The 22,984-nt window shown below is 39.9% G+C and overlaps 1 non-coding gene across 1 annotated transcript; it reads left to right on the top strand.

Annotated features, from left to right (window-relative positions):
• The first annotated feature begins 8,049 nt into the window (after window positions 1–8,049).
• On the top strand, window positions 8,050–8,156 carry LOC141593540 (small nucleolar RNA R71). The gene has a single exon (XR_012521617.1). It is a non-coding gene; the product is annotated as a small nucleolar RNA R71 (small nucleolar RNA).
• Window positions 8,157–22,984: the final 14,828 nt, after the last annotated feature.

Genomic DNA, 22,984 nt, shown 5'->3' with positions numbered 1-22,984 from the left:
GCCGAATCGATTAGATTGTACAACATCTACAAGTCGACTTAATCTTCCCTACTCAACTATATGCATGGTCTAATGAGACTCAAGTTGGTTTATGTCTTACAAGTCTCATTGAAAAGATAGGTGATGGGTAAAAAATGTAAGGATTCATAGGCTCGCATTTCATCAAACATAACATGGGCATAAGTTTAGATCACAACAAGCAAGCAAATAAACTATGAAAACATATTAGATTAAGCATGAATCATCCCCCATGTTGGTTTCCTCTAATTACCTATTAACCATAGCTAAGGAAACTACTCACTCATTATCATGTTGAACATGCTAGCAAGGTTGTCAATCATACCAACAAAGTGAAACATGATGAATAAATGAAAATGATTAACAATAATTAAAAAGGGATTAAGAGAATTATACCTACTAATGATTCCAATAATAAAGCAAAGAATAATAGAAGTACTTGATGATTGATTGGAAGGTTGTCAATCTCCCAATAATAACCCAAATAATCTTCAATTACCCAAAACAAAGGATGAACAAGAGAGAGATTAAGGAAATGAAACTTGTATTAAAACTTGATTAAATGTTGATTACAAGATTAAAGACAGATTTGATTGATATTAACTACACTAAAGATTGCTAAGAAGAACCTACTCTTCTAATTAGCCTAATGGGGTATTTATAGTGGGGATTAGTTACATAAATTAGGGTTTACTAAGGGCTTAAATGACGATTAAGTCCTTGAGGAATCGCCGGTCTCTAGGGAGACTCCGGTGTCCTTTTCGCCGGTCTTAGAAAAATATGTGCATCCTTCCTTGAAGCTTGTAGAAGACGAAATGGCTGTTAGAGAATCCGGGCGTCAAGGGCACGTGACGGGCGGATTCTGGTGATTCTGGACGGGCGTCCAGATGGGGAAGACGGGCGGATGCTGGGTGTTTTGGACGGGCGTCCACAGTTGGAAGACGTTCGGATTGTGGGTGCTGGACGGGCGTCTTGTGGACAATCCGATCGGATTGTCTTACAGCTTCTTTCCTTCTTCTTTTCTTCCTTTTTCTTCATAAAATCCTTGAGGATTTCCTCGGGGATGCAAGGATCTTTTCTCATCATTGCCCATCTACTATAGTATGTACAAAGGCCTTCTAGTCTTGTTTCTCTTTGATGCTTGGTCATTGAATTCAATCAATTTAGCTTCATTTTGCCATGAAAATGCAAGGTTTGCACTCCTTTCCTACCAAGGACACAAAACCTCAAAGAATATGCAAAACAAAGGACTAAAGACAATGAATGACCCGAATATGCACTAAAAAGCATGGGAACAAGGCTAATTCGGGGACTAAATATGCTCTAATTATGGTCACATCAAATATCCCCAAACCGAACCTTTGCTCGTCCCGAGTAAAGAGGTGACAAAGACTAGGACCATTATTCAAACTAACCTAATAGCATAGCCGAAATGAGACAATTAGCGGGTCTCACTCCGCCCCTTCAACTCACAATAAGACAACCATGAGGTAGGATTCCTTCTTGCAAGGCAAGGTGGGTCTTGCCAAAATGGCGACACATCCAAACATTAATCGCACAAAATCAAGTAATGGATGCATCTACAAAAGAATAGCCACTTTCCTCATCTAAGTGGCGGAAATTATCTACAAGGGAAGCAATTCAAGGGTACACACTCCTTCATAGATGCAATTTCTTCAAACTACTAAGCCTAGAAGGATACCAATAAATCACCTCCAAGTTGTGTCAAGCTAGGGTACCTTTGTCCTCAATCGTTAAATGCTTTTGTCAATAATAGACTCCCTATGGTGTTAGAAACATTGGAGGATCGCGGAATTCCCCCTCTTGCCTAGACAAGAAGAAGGGTCGTCCCCTCTCTACCATGCACAAAAATGGATACGATGGATAAAGGGATCAATAGATATTTGAGTTTCATTTTGGGAGTTTGCTTTGTTGTTGTTTCCCCCCAATTTCTTGTGGCATTTGACATTTTGAGAACACTTTCTTTGCCATTTCTTATGATTTTTGGCAATTCAATACTTGACAACTTTCAACTTTTCTTTGCATTTCTTTTGAACATTTTCAAAGTCACCCCATATGTAGTGAGGGTGCCTTATATTTGAAGCATTAGGAGTCTATTTTTGCTCCTCTTTTCATTTGATGCAATTTGCAAACTTTCTTTCTTTTCATTTCATTTCTTTGAACTCAAATAAATTTCTTTTTGTGCTCATTCCCTTTGATGACAAAAATGTGGTAGAACATGGATGATGGATGCATGGTTTCAAGGGTCACCTTGGAATAAACGGTAGCCAAGGAGTTATCACACCACAAGGTACTCTTGACTAGGCCTTAATCCATGGGTCAAAGGATACTAGCATGACACATCCTAGGGTGTTTTACAAGTATTCTAACAAGCAAAGTCTTAAGAAGAAAAAGCATCTACTAGGGCCTATATACACTTGTCAAGTTTCCCAAGTAGACGGTTTCACAAAAATTTTCTAACATGCAACTACATGCCATGATGCAACTAGCATATAAACATCCTAATGCAAATGATTCTACCAACTAATATGACATATAAGCTAAATAAAGCCACATAGTCATTAACATAAAGAGGAAAAAGGAGATTGGAAAGATCATACCATGAGGTCTTCAATATCCTCATGTCTCGGATGTGGCGTAATCGATCAATGTGAAAAAGGATAGAACAAACACAATATATACAATAATATATACAAGTCTACACTACAAAGGAAATGAACTTATTTTTGGATTTTCAAATTTTTCAAATTTTTTGATTTTTCGAAACTTTTTTGATTTTTTTTGGGTTTTTGAATAAAAGTTAAGTTAGAATTCCCCATCCCCACACTAATATGGGCATTGTCCTCAATGGCCAAAATGATGGGAAATTATGCAAACATGATGCATGAATTCTACACTAAATGCAAGCTAAACTAATCTACACTACATGATGCATGAGTTTTTGTTTATGACGGAGATCGTAATTTAGATTACCTCCCGTTGCGTATGCATGTACTTCCCCAAACCGAGATAGACATTATGTCTAATGTCCTAAAATATGGGGTAGTTCATGCACACAAGATGCAATGCATGAAACTAAATTGTCATTTTGGATTTTCAAAAGTGGGAACAATGAAATAAGAACACCTCAATGGGGCCGAGGTGTTAGTACTCATGTTGCTAGGACTCTCCAACTATGATCAAGATAAAAATAAATAAAACAAAGAAAGAAGTAGACAAACCTCAAGAGGGTAGGAGCCTCCAAAGCTTGTTAGTCCTCCACCATATCATCATTGTCATCATCTTCCTCAATAGAAGTGGACTCATCTCCACTCCCCTCTTCACTTCCTTGCTCACTTCCTTCATTACTTTCTTCATCATCTTCATTAGCCTCTTCTTCTTCACTTACCTCTTCAACAATGCCCTCATCATCAACAACCTCATCACCAACAACCTCATCGTCACCCGGTCTTTCACCCCTAGATGCACTTGGAAAGAAGACTTCCCTATCCGCCCAACTAGGCAAAGGACATGAAGGATCAAGTATTCCTTGCCTAGCTAAATGAAGGAGGGGTGGATATTGGGCCAAGTATGCATCTTCCCGATCCTTATAAGCTTGTTTGTGCATCTCTTGCATAAGTAGAGTCATGTAGTCATTGCCCACTTCAACACCTTCGGGTTTGAACTCTTGATATTTGAATGGATAGGGTGGTGTGACAATGGAGGAGGAGGGCATTTCAATTTCACCCCTTTGTTGACGGATGATGTTTTCGGCTTCCTTTGAGAGTGGAAGAAGGTAGTTTGTTCGATGGACACTCAAACGGCATATCTTGGAAGGCAAAGTAAAAGATCTAGCATCATTGGTGAGCCACCCATATTTGGTGTCAATAGGATTATGCTTGACCCACTTGTACTTGTTAATCATGGCATCCATGTCAATGAGATGACCCCCTTTTTTCGCCACATACTTGTTATCCTTGTTGAAATTTGGATCAAAGTACTTGGCTAAGAGAGTAACTAGACCTCCATTTACGATAAAAGCGGTGCCTTCCTTTCCACAATCAACATTGAGCCATCTTTCCACCAAGAGCCTTAGAGCATTGTAAGGCTTGGTGAATTCCCTTCCAATATTTAAGGCCGACTCAAGTAGAACACAATCGAGCTTGGTAAAGTGGTTAGTGTCTTTTCTTTCAATGATAGTATTCCCGATGACCTTGTGCCACACTCTAATGCCCGGATGGTGGACTAATAGAGCCCGGCAATCATGAAAGTTCTCAAATTTCTTTCCGGAAATCGCCTCCCATAGAGGAGCGGGGTCATACTTTTCGGGCTTCTTACAATAACGAGGTGTATCCCTAAGACCTAATGCTTTACTCAAAACATCAAAGGTGATGCGCCGATTCACATTGGCAAGGCGAAACTCGATGTATTCTCTAGTCTCTACCTTAGTCACTTTCAATGAAATCAAGAATTCCAAGGTAAGGGAGCGGTATGTCAATTCTCTTGTAGCAAACAATTTTCCCAACCCCATGGCTTCAAAGAAGGCTTTCGTTTGTTCAAGGACACCCAATTTGCTCAAGGCATCTCCACATATGAATTTGGTGGGTAGAATGGATTTCTTAGCATACTTGGCAAATGTATCCCTATGGGAGTTAGAAATAAAATTTACCTCCGGATAGTTTGATAATTGAGCAATTTTCGGAGTTGTTGATGTTGTGGCTTCCAAGGGAGGATTTTGTTGTTGTTGAACTTCCAAGTTTGCACTAGCAACCACCATAGCCATTGAAACTTTCTTTGCTTGAAGGCATTGTTGCCTTTTTGAGAGTGCCTTTGCCTTAAGTGCCTTTGTTGATCCTTTTGTTCTTGCCATTGATGATTATACCAAGAAAAGATTGAAAATCTTCAATTTCCAACTATACCCAAATCGATTTTAAGATGAAAGGATTTGCCTTTGTATTTCAAAAATCGACTCAAAGGTTGAAGATTTTGGTGCTTGGATTGATTATTGTTGGAAAAGGAGTGATTAATTGTTGTTGTAAGGAAGTTTGGGTTTGATTTTGTTTAATTTGGTTGAGGAAATCTTGTTTTGGTGATGAAGAGGATGAGGGTTTTGGGGTTTATGGGTAGTGTTTTGAATGTATGAATGAATGAATGAATGTGGGAGGGGTATTTAAAAACACCCAAAATTTTCGAACTGTAGGGGAAAGACGAGCGGATTCCCTTCGGGACGCTCAGATTCTGCCTAATCTGGGTTCAGGAATTCTCGCCTAAAGACGAGCGTCTTTCAGCTAGGACGCTCGGATTCTTCAGTTGCAGGATGAGTGGATTCCAATAAAGACGGGCGGATTCTGTTACAGCGAGTTTTCTTATTTTGCACTGGCAAAAAGACGGGCGTCTTTCTGCAAAGACGAGCGGACTCTTCCAGACGAGCGTCTTCTCTGCTGGGACGCTCGGATTCTCTAACAGTCCAAAATTTTCAATTCTGCAGCTCATTTGGATGGACGGATTCAGACATAGACGCCCGGATTCTCATAAGACGAGCGGATTCCCCTTAAGGACGCTCGGATTCCACCTGGTCTACCCGGATTCACTTCCATCCGTGCACTTGCATATCCCGTGTCATTTTCATTCTTCAAATCCCGTGTTCTTCATTGTAGGGGCACTACTAAGGCATGAATAGCCTAGGCAATTGCTATCCCCACACTAAGCTAAAGCACAACACATAAATAAACTCATTAGTCCCTCCCTCACTTCTCTCAAAAATGATAAATATCTTGATCAAAGCATAAAAATCAAAAAATGACAAAAATGCAATGTAAGAATTAAAATGCAAGTTAGGGAGTTAGAAATATTTACAAATGGTGGTTTGGAGAGGACTCCACCAAACTCTCATCCTTAGTGAGATGTTATGGGGGCATGACCAAGGTGTTGTTGATGTTGCTCAACACCTTGAAGAAGTAGTCAAAAGCTTGTTCATTATCATGATAAAGATCTTCAATAGATCTTTGCACTTGTTGTCCTTCATGTTGGTCTTTATCGATAGCATTACCAATATAGGGATTGGAAATCCCTTCAAACTCATCGTCCCATAGACCATAAACTTCGTCTACTTGATCACTAAAGATCTCTTGAGTTGATAGAGACAACTCACCCACTTTCTTGTCTTGGCCAATGAGGCCATCCTCTTCATTGCTTGACTTTGGTGAGCCTTTCAAGCTCTCTTTGTTACAATTCATTTGCTCTTTGAATGGAGCATCATCGATTTTCTTCTTCCATTGGAGTTCCGACTTCTTCCTATCATCCTTCCGGCTATAATGATCAACCATAAAACATGGTTCATGCAAACGGGGAGCTCTCATGGTCTTGTCAAGATTGAAAGTTATGCTCTCATCTCCCACTTCTAGAGTGAGCTCTCCATGCTTCACATCAATCACCGCACCCGCGGTGTGTAAGAAAGGTCTACCTAGAATGATTGGAATGTTGGAGTCTTCTTCCATGTCAACAATGACAAAGTCCACCGGGATGAAAAATTTCCCAACTCTTACGGGAACATCTTCCCATATCCCTAGTGGTGTCTTCGTCGATCTATCGGCCATTTGGAGTGTGATATTGGTGCATTTAAGCTCTCCCATCCCTAACCATTTACTCACTGAGTACGGCATAACACTCACACTAGCCCCTAGATCACATAAGGCTTTGTTAATCGTGGTGTCGCCAATGGTACACGGTATTGAGAAGCTTCCCGGATCTTTAAGTTTTGGAGGTGAACTCCCTTGAAGTATTGCACTACTCACCTTAGTGAAGGCGATAGTCTCAAGCTTCCGGATCGACTTCTTCTTCGTAAGGATGTCTTTCATGTACTTTGCATAGGCCGGCACGTGATTGATTAATTCCGTGAAAGGAATTGAGACTTCCAAATTCTTCACAATCTCCATAAATTTTCCAAGTTGGTCATCAAATTTGGGCTTGGCTTGACGACTCGGAAAAGGAAGTCTAATCACAATGGGCTCCTTCTCCTTGGCCTTGTCTTCATTTTTCTTTGAAAATTCTTCTTTTGATGGTTCTCCATCCTTGGAGTTTTGCACAATTTCTTCCTTGTCACTAGCTTCCACAACTTTATCCTCAACTTGCTTCTTTGGTGCTTCATACCTTGTACCACTTCTCAAGTGAATGGCACTTACCGTTTCATGTCTTGGGGGATTACTTTGAGGTGGTAATTCCCCTTTTGTCTTTGTGAGTTTGAAGATGCTAGTTGAGTCAATTGGGTTTCCAACATTTTGGTGTGAGCTAGGATGTTGTTGATGGTGATTTCCTTTGCTTGACTATCCTTTTGCATTTGAGTGAAAAACTCTTGTTGATTCTTTTGCATTTGGAGGACCGCTTTTTGAACATCAAAACCTTGGTCATTTTGTTGATTGTATGGAGTTTGATTTTGGTAACCTTGGTTTTGGTTGTAAAAGGGTCTTTGATTTTGGTTTCTCATGGGAGGTGGGGTCTATGTTGGTTGAGGGTTTTGAACATTTTGGCTTTTGTATGAGAGATTTGGGTGGAATTTGGTGTTCTCATTATAATAGTTTGAATAAGGGGTACCACTCTTGTATGCTTGAAAAGCATTCACTTGTTCATTTGTTCCCCTACATTCACTTTGGTCATGTCCCAAAGTTCCACAATTATCTCATATCCCACTTGGGATTGATGAAGATGCCGTCATGGCATTGACATGATGCTTTGGTGATTTTGAGGCTTCTTCAAGCCTAGCCATAGCTTTTTCAAACTTCAAGTTGATGGTATCAATGTGAGCACTAAGTTGAGCACCCAATTGAGTAATAGAGTCCACTTCATGCTTTCCTCCTCTAGTAGCCTTGCGAGGTCTACTATATTGTGAGTTATGGACCGTCATTTCCTCAATCTTGTTCCAAGTGTTGATTGTCGTCAACTTCGGTGAACATTACATTTGATTCCATGTTGAGAATATTTCTTGAATCTTCATAAAGACCGTTCCAAAATTATTGTACCAAGAACCACTCGCTAAGTCCATGATGAGGACATGAGCGGCAAATTCCTTTGAATCGCTCCCAAGCTTCATACAAAGATTCTTCATCTCTTTGCTTAAAGCCCGTAATTTGAGCTCTTAGCATGTTAGCCTTTTCCGGTGGATAGAACTTTTTGTAGAAAGCTAGAGCCAATTTCTTCCAAGAATCAATTCCGAGAGTAGCCTTATCAAGGCCTTTCAACCATTGTTTTGTGGTGCCAATTAGAGAAAAAGGAAAGAAGACCCATCGAATTTGGTCTTGAGTTACACCGGTTTGAGAAATCGCATCACAATAGTCGCAAAAAGTCTCCATGTGAGAGTGAGGGTCTTCACTAGGCATCCCCCCAAATTGGCTTCTTTCGACTAATTGGATAAATGCGGATTTGGCAATGAAATTTCCAGTTAAGTGTTATGGTGTGGGAGTACCATTGGGTAGGTTCTCCTCGGTTGGTACGGAATGTGATGAAAATTTAGGCATTGTGGGTTGATTTTGTGTTGGATTTTGTGTTGGGTTCTCCTCACCTTCTCTTGCAAAAGGGTTGATTAACTCAATAGTGTTTGGTACAACCTCACCAATACCTCTCAAAGTTCTCCTAGCAAGTCTTCTATTGGTTGTCAAAGTCCTTTCAATTTTGTGATCAAAGGGTAACAAGTTACCTTGTGATCTTCTAGACATGCAAAATATCAAACAACTCGAAAATAATTAGAACAATCCTTGAGGAGTTTTACTTCCCCAAGGCAAAGAAAGACACAACTAATAACAATACAAGAAAATCTAAATCAAGTTAACACCGTCCCCGGCAACGGCGCCATTTTTGGTCGGACTCTCGAGGAGGTTTAGTTTTCAGTACTTGTCGTTAGGAGCACCTAGACCAAAACACAATTTATAACTTCACAAACAACTCTACAATTAGTAAAGAGGCAAGTAAAGGTCGGATCCCAAGGGACGGGAATTGAGATGAGATTTTCTATTGCAACTAGTGGTGTCTAAGGGTGTCACAATTTGGGGGTTGAAGTAGAAGATCACTAAACTAAATAGAAATGAAAGTAAACAGGCAAGATGATTAAAAATGGATGTAAACAATTGATAAAAGGCACTAGGGTGTTGATGCCTGTCGTTGTGCACCAAAGATAAAATTTATAATTCCAACTACAACTATAGATAGCGGCAGTTGGTCGAACCACAGAGAGGCGTGTGCAATTATTAGTCGTCTGAATTTAGTATTAAAGTAACAAATGTGGGGGTTTGATTTGATTTGGTCTATAGCTAAAGGCAAATAAAAGACAGTAAACTAGATAAACGGATAAAATCAAGAATTAAAAGGGTGCTAAGATGGTCGGTTCACTATAGTTTCGGCGGCAGCAAACTAGGTAGGTCTAAAACATTCACGTGAGACGGTAAAATAAGAGGCCCTCTCGGTCCACTCTCACAAGTAGCATCTTTCGATCTCGCTACAGGTCCCTATTATCACTAATACTAACTTTCGTCCTGAAAAGTAACTAAAAAGTCTAAACTAACTTATCTTTCGATCTCGTTAATCTAGTCGTCCTAATTAGGTAGGCTATCTCCCTTCCCTATCTTTCGATCTTTATCGGGTCGGTCAAATCCTAAACATTCAACTAGTCGCGTGCACTCGATTCGTCGAATTAAGCAAGATAAATGATTAAAACGAAAATAAATCTCACGATGCCAGTCGATCGACCAGGGAACCCAGTCGATCGACCATGGCATGATTAGGGCTTCCTAATTCTAATGCTGCCTAACCTACAGTTCCCCTACATCCTAGCACAAGGGGTTTAGCTACTCATACTGGAAATAATAACAACAATAAGATTGACTAATAAAACTACAGAATTCATGATTAAAACGACTAAATAAACGATTAACATAAGACGATAAATTGGCTTTCGGGAGACTATTCTAGCAATTCCTATACTACGAATAAAATAAGCAATGAAACAAAACAGAAGAATACCGAAAAGGAATTGCAGAGAAAGATCCAAAACCGAAAGCGAAGAGAACTTTATTAATGGAAGAACAATAATCTTAAGTACCCTAACTATGAAGATAGAACTAAAACTAAATTAAAGCTTAATGATTATTCTGAAAACTAAAGCTACGTTTATAGGAAAACAACACAACTCTTATTCCTAAACCTAAGAATACATTGGGCTTCGGAAATCTCGTTAATTAATTAAGGTCAGAATTAGCGGTGTGGTCGATCGACTAAGGTGACCGGTCGATCGACTGGGCTGCAGTGTACAGTAGCTCCTGTGACTCGTGCTCTGGTCGATCGACCATAGAGGTAAGTCGATCGACTGCTTTAGCTGATAGTCCGCTTCTAATTCTTCATAAAGTTGTCTTTTAGGCTTCGAAACGCGCACCAAGTTCATTTCTCGAGTCTCTACTTCATGTCAAATGCAATGCAAGGTACTCGGGGACGGATTTAGCTCAATTTCTACTCATTTCCGCATAAATCTGCAATATTACATAAAAATACGAAAGTAGACGAAATGGGCAAATAGTAGCATAAACTACACAAATGAGCTCTGAAATGCGTGTAAAATGGGGTGTAAAACATCATATTTAGGACACGCATCAGGTGTCATGGGGTCATAGGGGATTCATGGGAATTGATCATACAAATATAATCTCAAATTATAAGCAAGCAATTATTGTTGTGATGGATCGAGTTGGTTTATATCTTACAATCCTAGGAAAGTTTGGGTCCCGGAGCCGAATCGATTAGATTGTACAACACCTACAAGTCGACTTAATCTTCCCTACTCAACTATATGCATGGTCTAATGAGACTCGAGTTAGTTTATGTCTTACAAGTCTCATTGAAAAGATAGGTGATGGGTAAAAAATGCAAGGATTCATAGGCTCGCATTTCATCAAACATAACATGTGCATAAGTTTAGATCACAACAAGCAAGCAAATAAACTATGAAAACGTATTAGATTAAGCATGAATCATCCCCCATGTTGGTTTCCCCTAATTACCCATTAACCCTAGCTAAGGAAACTACTCACTCATTATCATGTTGAACATGCTAGCAAGGTTGTCAATCATACCAACAAAGTGAACCATGATGAATAAATGAAAATGATTAACAATAATTAAAAAGGGATTAAGAGAATTATACCTACTAATGATTCCAATAATAAAGCAAAGAATAATAGAAGTACTTGATGATTGATTGGAAGGTTGTCAATCTCCCAATAATAACCCAAATAATCTTCAATTACCGAAAACAAAGGATGAACAAGAGAGAGATTAAGGAAATGAAACTTGTATTAAAACTTGATTAAATGTTGATTACAAGATTAAAGAGAGATTTGATTGATATTAACTACACTAAAGATTGCTAAGAAGAACCTACTCTTCTAATTAGCCTAATGGGGTAATTATAGTGGGGATTAGTTACATAAATTAGGGTTTACTAAGGGCTTAAATTACGATTAAGTCCTTGAGGAATCGCCGGTCTCTAGGGGGACTCCGGTCTCCTTTTCGCCGGTCTTAAAAAAATATGCGCATCCTTCCTTGAAGCTTGTAGAAGACGAAATGGCTGTTAGAGAATCCGGGCGTCCAGGGCACGGGACGGGCGGATTCTGGTGATTCTGGACGGGCGTCCAGATGGGGAAGACGGGCGGATTCTGGGTGTTTTGGACAGGCGTCCACAGGGGGAAGACGCTCGGATTGTGGGTGCTGGACGGGCGTCTTATGGACAATCCGCTCGGATTGTCTTACAGCTTCTTTCCTTCTTCTTTTCTTCCTTTTTCTTCATAAAATCCTTGAGGATTTCCTCGGGGATGCAAGGATCTTTTCTCATCATTGCTCATCTACTATAGTATGTACAAAGGCCTTCTAGTCTTGTTTCTCTTTGATGCTTGGTCATTGAATTCAATCAATTTAGCTTCATTTTGCCATGAAAATGCAAGGTTTGCACTCCTTTCCTACCAAGGACACAAAACCTCAAAGAATATGCAAAACAAAGGACTAAAGACAATAAATGACCCAAATATGCACTAAAAAGCATGGGAACAAGGCTTATTCGAGGACTAAATATGCTCTAATTATGGTCACATCACTGAGCAGTCTGTCTTAGCAGGTGTTGATGTCGTTGATAGCTGGAGTCCGGGCAGGGATGAGTCTTCACGAGATTTGATAGTAATAGAGTGTAGCCAATGAGTTGTATCTTTATTCTGTTAAGTTGGTTGTAACGCTTGTAACATAACTATAACTGTTCTTTTATCGACTTTTGATGATTACTTACCTCGGGCAACCGAGATGGTAACACTCTTATATGCTAAGGAATGCCTAGTTAAGGCTCCTCTGAATATGGGGGTGTTACAAAGTGGTATCAGAGCGACGATTTTGGAACCTGTAACCAATGAAAATAATGAACGTAGTGAGTCTAATAAAATGAACCTGGTGTATGTATGATGAGAGCCCCAGCTAATGCTAGGTTTTGGGTGAGTAGGCGCCCTCATTTCAAAATCTTGGCCTCATTGTACTTAAGCCAGTTACTGGGTATGGGAATGTGGAGTCCGTGTGTATGTCTAATGTGTATGTTAATTTCGTTGGAACTACCTGTGGATGAGTCTTGTTGAAGTTGGTATAAGCATGATAGTCGCACTTGAATCGTATATGGTGAAGTTGGATAGAATTAGTGAGCTTATGCGATGTAGGTTTGATTTAATAGGAATGCGTGAAAAGTGTGGAAGTGTACGCTGTAGTATGAAGAGTGAATATGTTGGTGTTTGTTTCAAGTTGTCAGTAATGGTAATCCTATATGAGTTTATAAGTCCTACTTTAGCTATATGAGGATAGTTAAAAATGTTGAGTTATAATGTGAGAAATAATAATAGAGATGCGTTTGTACAATGTTTTATGATTGAAGGTTTCCGCTGTGTAATGATTAATTTGTGTAGAATAATTTACTTATGATTGAAATTGGAGCATGTTAGTAATACCTTGGAATGACATATGGAAGAATAATTATCGTTAAATATATGTTTGGCATTAACATGAGAATAAGCTGATAACAATGTGGTAAGACGAGTTTAGATATGATATAATGACGTGATTATGTATATGGATGACTCGAAAGCAGGTAAACCGAGTTGGGTAAATTTGTTGTAGCGTAATATGACATGAATCTTATCTGATGAGACGGTATGATATGCTTCAGTAGTAATGTTAATACATGAGTAAGTATGATAACTAGTGACGAATTCCGAACATAGTTTGGAATCGACACGCGATATTGTTTTTGCAGGAATCTTCAATTTACTTCGCATTTCTGACCAAGTGCTCAACCTTACTTGACCGAGTGCGAGTGCTTACTAGACCGAGTAGACCTCACTCGATCTAGTTAGGCAGCTATGACGTCGGGATGTGGAAATTTTCTGCAGACACTTGACGAAATAGCACCTACTCGATCGAGTAGAGGGCACTCGATCGAGTACCCTAGGCACTCGATCGAGTAGGCTACAGTACAGAGCCTCTTACGGGTTTCTTAAAACCCTTATTTATTCTTATTCCTCTCATTCTATCCCCTTATTTCGAACCCTAAGCCCTAAATCTCTCACAAAACTCTCCTCTCTTCTTGTGTTAGTGGTGATTAGTTGGGTTGTTTGCTTGTTAATTTCGTTCTTTTACTTTCCTATCTAATCAAGGTATGAACTTCTTCCTTATTTACATGTTTTATCACTTTGAACTTGTTAGGATGGTAGAATTAACTGAAATTTCGATTCATATAGGCGAATTATTGCTTTTAATTGTTGTAATGTGATTCATATGCTTCCCTTTCATGATTGCTAATGATTAATTGCTCCAAAAATAGCATTGAAATTGCCAAATTGGGGACGAATTTTCTAGGGTTTACAAAATCAAAATTGATTTTTGGTTGTTTCCTACATGTTGGATGATGTAATTGAGTACTATATGTTACACATACTATGCTAGGAGTTGGATTTTGATGATTTTCATCTTAAAACTTGCCTTAAAACTCCGTCTTAAAAGTGCCCCAAATAGAAATTCGTTTCCTATATTTGGGATTTAGTGTTGGATATGAATGTATATACAAGAGATGAACTTTAAAATAGTAATGGTGATGTTAATTCTTGATGAATATGTCCATTTGTTACAGCTGTAGAGACCGTCTGACTAGTCCAATTGAATTGTTTGCTTCTAAAGTTAAAGGTCGATGATGACATGTTTTAAGTTACCTTTCTATGAACATATACGAACATTTCACATGTTATCAAGTATGTATATGAAGTAGCATGTGAGCCAAGCCATGATAGCTGAATTGATTGAGTAAATTATGTTTATTATGTTAAACTTTTCACAGTCATAGAGATCGTCTGAATGCCATAAACTGATCTTATACATATGAAATTGGGAATTTGTTGGTGAAAGTGTGTACCTAGATGAGTATTCAAAGTTCAATTGTATGAATTATGTGCTTTACATGCCTATGCAAGTTTGTTTAAATTGTATGCTGAAACAGATGTCGAGACTAAACATAGGGACCCGTCAGAGTAAGAGGGGGAGGGCTTCACAGCCCGAGCTTAGGAAAGGTAGTGGACCTGTAGTACCCGCGGTACCGGAGTACACTTCGGTGGTGTTTGTAGACTTTAAGTAGAGAGAGAGAGATTTGTGGCGTTACAGAAACGCAAAATGAGGCCTACCCGTTGTGTGGATACCACACTTCTTACTGACTTGGGAATTGAGACGGATGTCCGTCACATCTTTGAGACTTTGGGATTCACGGGGTTGTATCGGCTGAGGAAGCATTCTTACCCTTTTCTTACTTTGGAGTTTATGAGCTCGTTTAATTACGAGCCAGCTGCACAAACTGTTGAGTTTCGGTTGATGAACACCAGTTTCCTGTTGACCATGGACCTTTTTGTGTCTCACCTTGGGTTGGCCAAGCCTCCCAAGGATTCCATCAGTGAGACCCCTTCTGAGTGCGGTGTCTGCCGCCTAATGCCTTGTCTTACGGGAAAGCCAGCTCCCACCTCAAGCAACATGTTGATTAATGATGTTCAACATGTTACCTTGAGGATCTTTCTTCGTTCTATCTCGAACCTCCTTTATGATAGACCGGATATTAGTAAACTGAACAATCATGAGATGCTGCTTCTGATGTCTTACCTCAACCCGGAGCGGACCGAGAGAGTGGTATTTAACGCTCCTGCCATGGTCTGTGCTGGCCTTGCCTTGATGGCTACTTCCACTACCCGGTACTTGAGTTGTGGTACTATCGCCACTCGGCTAGCTGAAAAGCTAGCCTCCTTTGAGGCTTTTTCTGAGTATGTTCCTCTGGCTACACCGGTGCCTATTATGGACCGAGACTACTAACTCGACTTGAAATGGTTGCGAACTTTAGCTGATAGCAACCTAGCTTGGAGGGTGTGGGGCATGAGCTGGATGAAGATTCCGGCTCCTGAGCACCTCCCACCGACAGAGCCGTTAGACCCGGTGGTAGTCGTTGTGGACTCCGATGAGGTGGAGGAGGATGATGATGGACCTCGACAGTTGCGGACGTACCTCATTGATGACACGATCCTCCAGGTGATGCCCGAGCCGAAGAAGGGGGAGAACGCGACGGCAGTGGAGGAGAGGCCCAGGTTGGGGGGAGGACCCAGTCGAGTGAGGGAGAGGACCGCTGAGACTAGACCACGACCGGCAGCACCACCGCAGCAGCACCCTATTCCTTGTTACCCCTACCTCGACACCCTGGAGACGCGTTCGAGCTACTTGGCAGAGAGAGTGTCATCCACCTTGACACTCCGGAACATGCATGAGATGGCGTATGCTCAGGGGATTGGCACCGAGGGACCGCATCCGGTGTGGTGGAGCGGCGTTGGGGACTATAGTGGGGTTTTCCATTCTTACGGGGTGGATCAGTCAGCTTGGGGGACACCTCAGTCCTTTGCTTTTGGTGGCTTGACCCCATGGTATGTGAGTCGTGGAGCTGGAGCAGGGGTTGATGCGTGTATTGGGTCATCGGGTGCGGGCACCTCGGGAGGAGATGGTGGTGGAGATGAGCTGATGGAGGAGCAGCAGCAGCAGTGATACTCCTATTCTTTATCCTTGTTTATGGTCGATGGTGTTGGATGTTGGTAGTTGTTGTTAGTTAGAACTTTTATTTTGGATTTGTACGGATGGCCATAAGGCCGGATTTGCTGGTTTGACCTTGTTGCAGGATTGATTTTGGGGGTCGGGAAGTCATCCCGACTCGCGTTATGTGATGATTATATATATATATATATATGTGGTGTTATGAGAGGATTTTCCAAGATTTTGACCTGTAGGTACTCGACAGAGTACCCCACACTCGGTCGAGTAGCTGCAGGTGTGACAGAAATGAGGTATTCTGATCTCAGGGCTACTCGATCGAGTAGCCAAGACACTCGATCGAGTAGCGGGCACTCGATCGAGTACCACTACATACTCGATCGAGTAGCACTGTTACAGAAACTTTTCACTAACTAAAATTGTTTAATGGTTATATAATTACATGTTTGGTGTTTAACATGGTTATTAATGATTAGTAACATGTTTGAACCGTTCATTTCATATGTTGGAAGTCGTGCTTGGTTTTTAGAGGCGTATTTGTAACGAATCGTGAAGTTGTAATTGTTTTTATGGCATTCATTTTACATCCGTATTGTCTACTAGTTATATTTCACCGGGAGTGCGTCCTTCCATATATACAAATGCAAATGATACACACATGCCTTCTTGACGGTGGCTAGTTATTCGAATATGGTTGCATATATCTTTATGGTTTACTGGTTGTACGAGTAATATGAGTAATGTCAATAATGAATAACATGGTTTGCATATATATCAAGATGTAAGTAGTAAGTAACATATGTGTAGTAATTTGATGGTGAACTTCGGGGACGAAGTTCCTTTTTAGAGGGGAAGAGTAATGTCGCAAAATAAAAAAGGCCGATTTTGAAATTATGTTGTTTGTTTATAACGTTTTTTTACGACTTTGGTCACATTTCTTGTATGGAAGTATAATTGTTTGCACTTGTTAGTGGAAGTAACTTGTATGTCAAAGTGAAAGTTGATAGTAAGTTTTAAAAGACGGTCACAAATAGATAGCTATGATGTCATGTGTTGGAATGGAATCGCGTTGTTGAGTAACATGGTGGTATAATCATACGGTGTGTTGATAGTATGTTTCGTGTTGATGGTTGTCGCTTGTGAAGGGTAATCTCGTAATGTTGTGTCGGTTGATATTTCAAGTAGTAGCTCGTAGAGGTCGATCTATATGAAGCGTTAGACAGTGATGATGATGACATGGGGGATGGTATTTCCGGGGAGTAGTAACCTATGCAAAAATAAAAAAAAAGATAGTGATGTTGTTTAGTTTCCGTTTTGTGTGCCTTGGTTGGGTGAGTTGAACTTCGGGGACGAAGTTCTTTTTAAGGGGGGAAGACTGTAATACCCGCCCTTTTAGAGACCCTTTGACCAGGTTGACTGATCTCGGGAGCGGTAATAGTCCTTAGAAGTGCGTGCTAAAGTTACCTTGGGTTGTGAGTAGCTTGGATAATCGATCGAGTAGGGGACACTCGATCGAGTATGTGGGCCACTCGATCGAGTAACGGGTTTTCAGCGAGGGTTTATAACCGCGTTTTGTTAAATCCGCAAATTATTTCCGCCTCATTTCTTCAGATCCTTAGGATTCCTCTTCCCCTTCCCTTCACCATATAACCTCCATGGAAGCCTTTGAAGGTTCTTGTGCCTTAGGAGAGAATAGCTTGAGTCGGGTAGCGGTCTTTTGCCAGGTTTCTTCTTGTAGGTATGTCGTCATCATCACCCACATCCTTGTCTTTGCAATTAGGGTTTGCTTGGTAGTGATAGATGATTGTGTTGTTGATATAGGTGTTGCTTGATTGCTGGATATTTTTTATGTTGGCATGGAGTGGTTGCAGTTGCTTAAAGGTAGGTTCGCCTACTCAGTTTCTGTGGATAGTCTAGTGTGTCGGTTGTCGTGTCGTGGTTGTTGTATTGTGGTTGTGTTTGTGTGGCAGCGTATATGCAGTAGTCGGTTGGTGTATACAGTCTGTGATTGTTTGTCTCTGGTTCTCGAGGTGCGTCCTCGGCTGAGTGGAGTCACTTGCGGGAGTGGCTTCATGACGCCCTAGTTTCGCCCTCCGTGGAACCCGCCACGGGAGGGGATGTGCACATTAATGGGACAGGGTTATCGCTCGGTATGCTGAGCAGGGATTTGGTGGATACGGCTGCGGTCCCCCACGGGCAGGGCTGGTCCAGTGGACAGTCGGTGACGGAGATTGATTGGAGTGGGTGTGCTTGTGTGTGTGACTGATTGTGTTGCGTCGTGTTGATAGATGTTGTTGGTTTTGTCATGTCTTATCTCAGTACTGACCTTGTGTGGTTGTCTTGTTGTTTTATGTGTTTGCCGTTATCCCTTATGGTGAGCAGTCTGTCTTAGCATGTGTTGATATCGTTGATAGCTGGAGTCCGGGCAGGGATGAGTCTTCACGAGATTTGATAGTAATATAGTGTAGCTAATGAGTTGTATCTTTATTCTGTTAAGTTGGTTGTAACGCTTGTAACATAACTATAATTGTTCTTTTATCGACTTTTGATGATTACTTACCTCGGGCAACCGAGATGGTAACGCTCTTATATGCTAAGGAAGGCCTAGTTAAGGCTCCTCTGAATATGGGGGTGTTACAGTTAATTGAAAAAGTGGTCATTGTTGTATGTTTTGTTTTTAATATTGTTAAAATTATTGTTCATATTGACCTAGTACCCGTTCAAAAATTACTCACTAGTGGTAATTTTTGAATAGTCCCCGTTTTGGGACTGTTTTTGTACGTTTTAAGTCACTTAGGTAGTAAACATGTGCTTGTGATTTGTTAATGAGAAAAGAGTTTGGTGACAATTCCTTTAATGTTCTCTAAATGCATATGTAGAGTAATTATTTATTCTACATTGTGTATTTGGAGAACGGATGGGAATTGCTGCCGAATTTTTTTTTCTCATTAATAAATCACAAGTACATGTTTGCTAGTGACTTAAAACGTACATTGATGAGTTTAGGTTGGAGTGATAAGGACCCAATTCAAAGAAATACAATATTTATATTGGTTAAAATGATCAATTATTGTGTATTATGCTTGATTTTGATTGTTGTTAGGTTATTATCTTTTTTAATGACATGTATAAATGTGTAGATACATAATAACATGAAAATATTAAAACGGCAGTGGATGTATGAAAGATTAGACGAAAAAAAGAAACCCAATAAAGCATTTGCAGAGGGGGTGAATGAGTTTATTAAATTCGCGGAAGGAAGTAGTGAGTACAAGAATTTAGGTGAAATGAGGTGTCCGTGTAAGAAATGCAAAAACCTAGGTTTTAAAAGGAAAGCAGATGTTCAAATTCATCTTTGGTCGTATGGTTTCGCCGATAATTATTATGTATGGACATATCACGGTGAGAAACTACCTAGTACAAATGCTAGTGAGAATCCTTACCGTGAGTTCGTGGAAAATGCATTATGTGATACTGTTGACCAAATTTTGGAGGATCGACTTAATCCTGATGACCTTAACGATGAAGAAGTGCGTTATGAAACCCCGAACCCCCAAGTTTCTTCGTTCTTTAAAATGTTAGAGCAAGCCCAACAGCCGGTGTTTGAGGGAAGTGATATGAGTTTGTTGCAAGCAGCTGCTAGGTTGTTATCACTCAAATGTGAGAACAACATATCTCTTAGATGCGCTAATGGTTTTGTATCGTTCGTTGGTGACATAATTCCAAAGGAAAATCAAATGGCGCGCAATTTTAATGAGATTAAAAAAGTTCTGAAGGGACTCCAACTTCCCCATGAAAAGATTATGCATGTCTCAATGGATGCATGCTTTTCTGGGAGGAAAATTCTAATCTTGAAGAATGTACAAAGTGTCGTGCATCTCGGTATAAAGGTAAAAAGAATTCAAGTAGGAGGCGAATTCCATGTAAACCAGTAACTTATTTCCCGCTTGCGCCAAGGTTACAACGACTATATGCAACCAAGCACATAGCAGGTGAGATGAGTTGGCACTACAAAAACTCTCGATTAAGAGAAAGGGGAACAATGGCACATCCAAGTGATGGAGAAACGTGGAAGCATTTCGATAGAGAGCATCCAGATTTTGCAAGTGAACCCCGGAATGTTAGGCTAGGTTTGTGTACAGATGGATTTCAACCTTTTGGGCAGTTTGGGACGAAATACTCTTGTTGGCCCGTGATTTTGACTCCGTACAACTTACCTCCTTGGTTATGCATGAAGAGACAATTTATGTTCTTATCTGAACTAGTTCCCGGTCCTAAAACCCTAAGTCAAATTTAGATGTTTTCCTCTAACCGTTGATCAAAGAGTTGAAACAACTTTGGGAAACCGGCGTGGACACCTACGATGTATCTAAGAAACAAAATTTTCAATTAAAGGTTGCATTAATGTGGACGATCAACGATTTCCCGGCATATGGTATGCTTTCTGGTTGGTCCACAAGTGGATATCGTGCCTGTCCTTATTGTCCAGAAAATGATCATAGATCTTTTTGGCTTAAAAATAGCAAAAAGGTTTGTTGGTTTGATTGTCACCGTGAGTACTTAAGACCTGATCATCCTTTCCGCGACAATTGTAAGCATTTTCTTAAAAACAGAAAAACTGAGAATCGCATAGCCGCATCGAAACTAACGGGTGATGAAGTGTGGGAATCCGTAAAAGACTTACCTAAAATAGTTGATGCTTCTGATCAAGAATTGAAAAGATTGAAAGATCAGAATGAAGGTTGGTGGAAACAAAGCATATTCTGGGAACTTCCCTAGTGGAAAACGTTGCTGATTCGACACAACTTGGACGTTATGCACATTGAGAAAAAAAATTTTGAACAACTTATCAACACCATCATGGATGTACCAGGTAAAACTAAATTTGACCCTAAGGGTAAAGAAGACTTTAATGAACTTTGCTATAAACGGCCCACATCATCTAGGTTTGTTTTATCAACCGTGGAGAAAAAGGCTCTATGTGACTGGGTTGCTAATTTAAAATTCCGGATGATTATGCTTTGATTTGAGTCGGTGTGTTGACCATAAAAAGATGGTGTTACATTCCATGAAAAGTCATGATTGTCATGTCTTTATGGAACGACTACTCCCGTTGCCTAGAAAGAGTTGCTCCGACAGGTCCTTGGAATGCAATAACCGAGATAAGCCAATTTTTAGAGACCGTGTACTTCTACGATTAGAGTTGATTCTATGGGAACGTCTGGAGTCAAACATTGCGGAGATAATATGCAAGTTAGAGAAGATATTTCCCCCGTCTTTTTTCAATTCCATGGAGCATTTGCCTCTTCACCTACCTTATGAAGCGATAGTTGGAGGACCTGTTCAATATCGATGGATGTATCCATTTGAGAGATTTCTTAATCATTTAAAAAAAAGATTGGCAACAAAGCTCGGGTGGAGGGTTCAATATGCAACGCTTTTTTGTTAGAGGAAATTTCAAATTTCTATTCTTTTTATTTCGAAGATCACATTGACACAAAAGCAAAAGACTTAGATGTTGGTGTAAATTCCGATGACCAGTTGAAATCTAAGTTACCTGAGTTATTCAATGATGACATGGGAACTACAACCGGGAAATGTATACAGAGGTACTTAACTGAGAAAGAGTATGAAGAAACTCATTTTTATGTGCTAAGGAACTGTGGATATTTTTTAGAGACTTATGAAAAGTAAGTTAATACTTCATCATTACTCAATTGTTTTTTAATTATCAAATTAGATCGAATTTATAGGTAATTAATACATAACTAAAACATGCTTTCCCTACTTAAATGGAATTTGAGGCACATATCAAAATCAATTTTCCTGATGTCACATCCCCTGATGATGTTTGGGCATCACATGACAAAAGTTTTCCGAAATGGTTCCGAAATCAAGTAAGTGATGATACATTTTCTTTGAAATTGAACTACACATTTAGATTTCTTATTAGATATTGAAAAAAATATAACAACTTAATTATCATTGTTTTATTCATAGGTTCATAGATTGAAGGATTGTCTAATAATAGCTTTAACATTGGGTCCTAGTAACATGGTTAAGTCTTGGAGACGGTATTCCATCAACGGCTATAAGTTTCGAGCTTTTAAGGAGGGAGTTGATGTTTCGAAGTCTACGTTAAGCAATGGGGTTTCTGTGAATTCAACTGAAGGGTTGGACTACTATAGAACCCTAAATGAAGTAATTGAGCTTTCTTATTCTGCCGAGAAAAGGGTTTATAGGGTTATATTGTTTAAATGTGATTGGCTTGATAATTCCCCACAAGGACTTAGTATCCATAAGGTTTATGGACTTGTAGATGTAAACGAGAAAAAGAAACTTCGTGGACATAACCCATTTGTGGCAGCTTTTCAAGTCGATCAAGTTTGTTATGCTCCTTATCCAACCATTAAGAAAGGTAATCACGGTATTCAGTGGTCCGCGGTTTTTAAAACCAAGGCAAGATCACAAGTTGATGCTCCTATTGAAGAAAGTGTCTTTCAAGAAGATGTGGTTGTGAATGATCACTCAATTTCACCGATTTTGTTGGAAGATATAGAGGATGAAGATGTATACGAAGTGACAGTGGAAAGAGGTCAAGGGGAATATGACAGAGACGTCGGAGAAGAAGGGGATGAAGATGAAGTTGAAGAACTTATAAGATACGAAAATGAGGAATCAGAGGAAGAAGTAGGAGTGCTTTTTTCAGAAGATGAACCTGTTTTGATTTGTAGTGATAGTGATAGTGAGGAGGACTAGTTGTAATTGTACAATTATTAATACATTTGTAAAAAAGTTTAAAGTTTAAACATTCAATAAAATTTGCCCTCCATTTTTT

The sequence above is a fragment of the Silene latifolia genome, chromosome 7 (assembly GCF_048544455.1).
Source record: "Silene latifolia isolate original U9 population chromosome 7, ASM4854445v1, whole genome shotgun sequence".
Lineage (NCBI taxonomy): Eukaryota > Viridiplantae > Streptophyta > Magnoliopsida > Caryophyllales > Caryophyllaceae > Silene > Silene latifolia.
The sequence above is the reverse complement of the archived record's forward strand: the minus strand, read 5'-3'. Positions and strand labels throughout refer to the sequence as shown.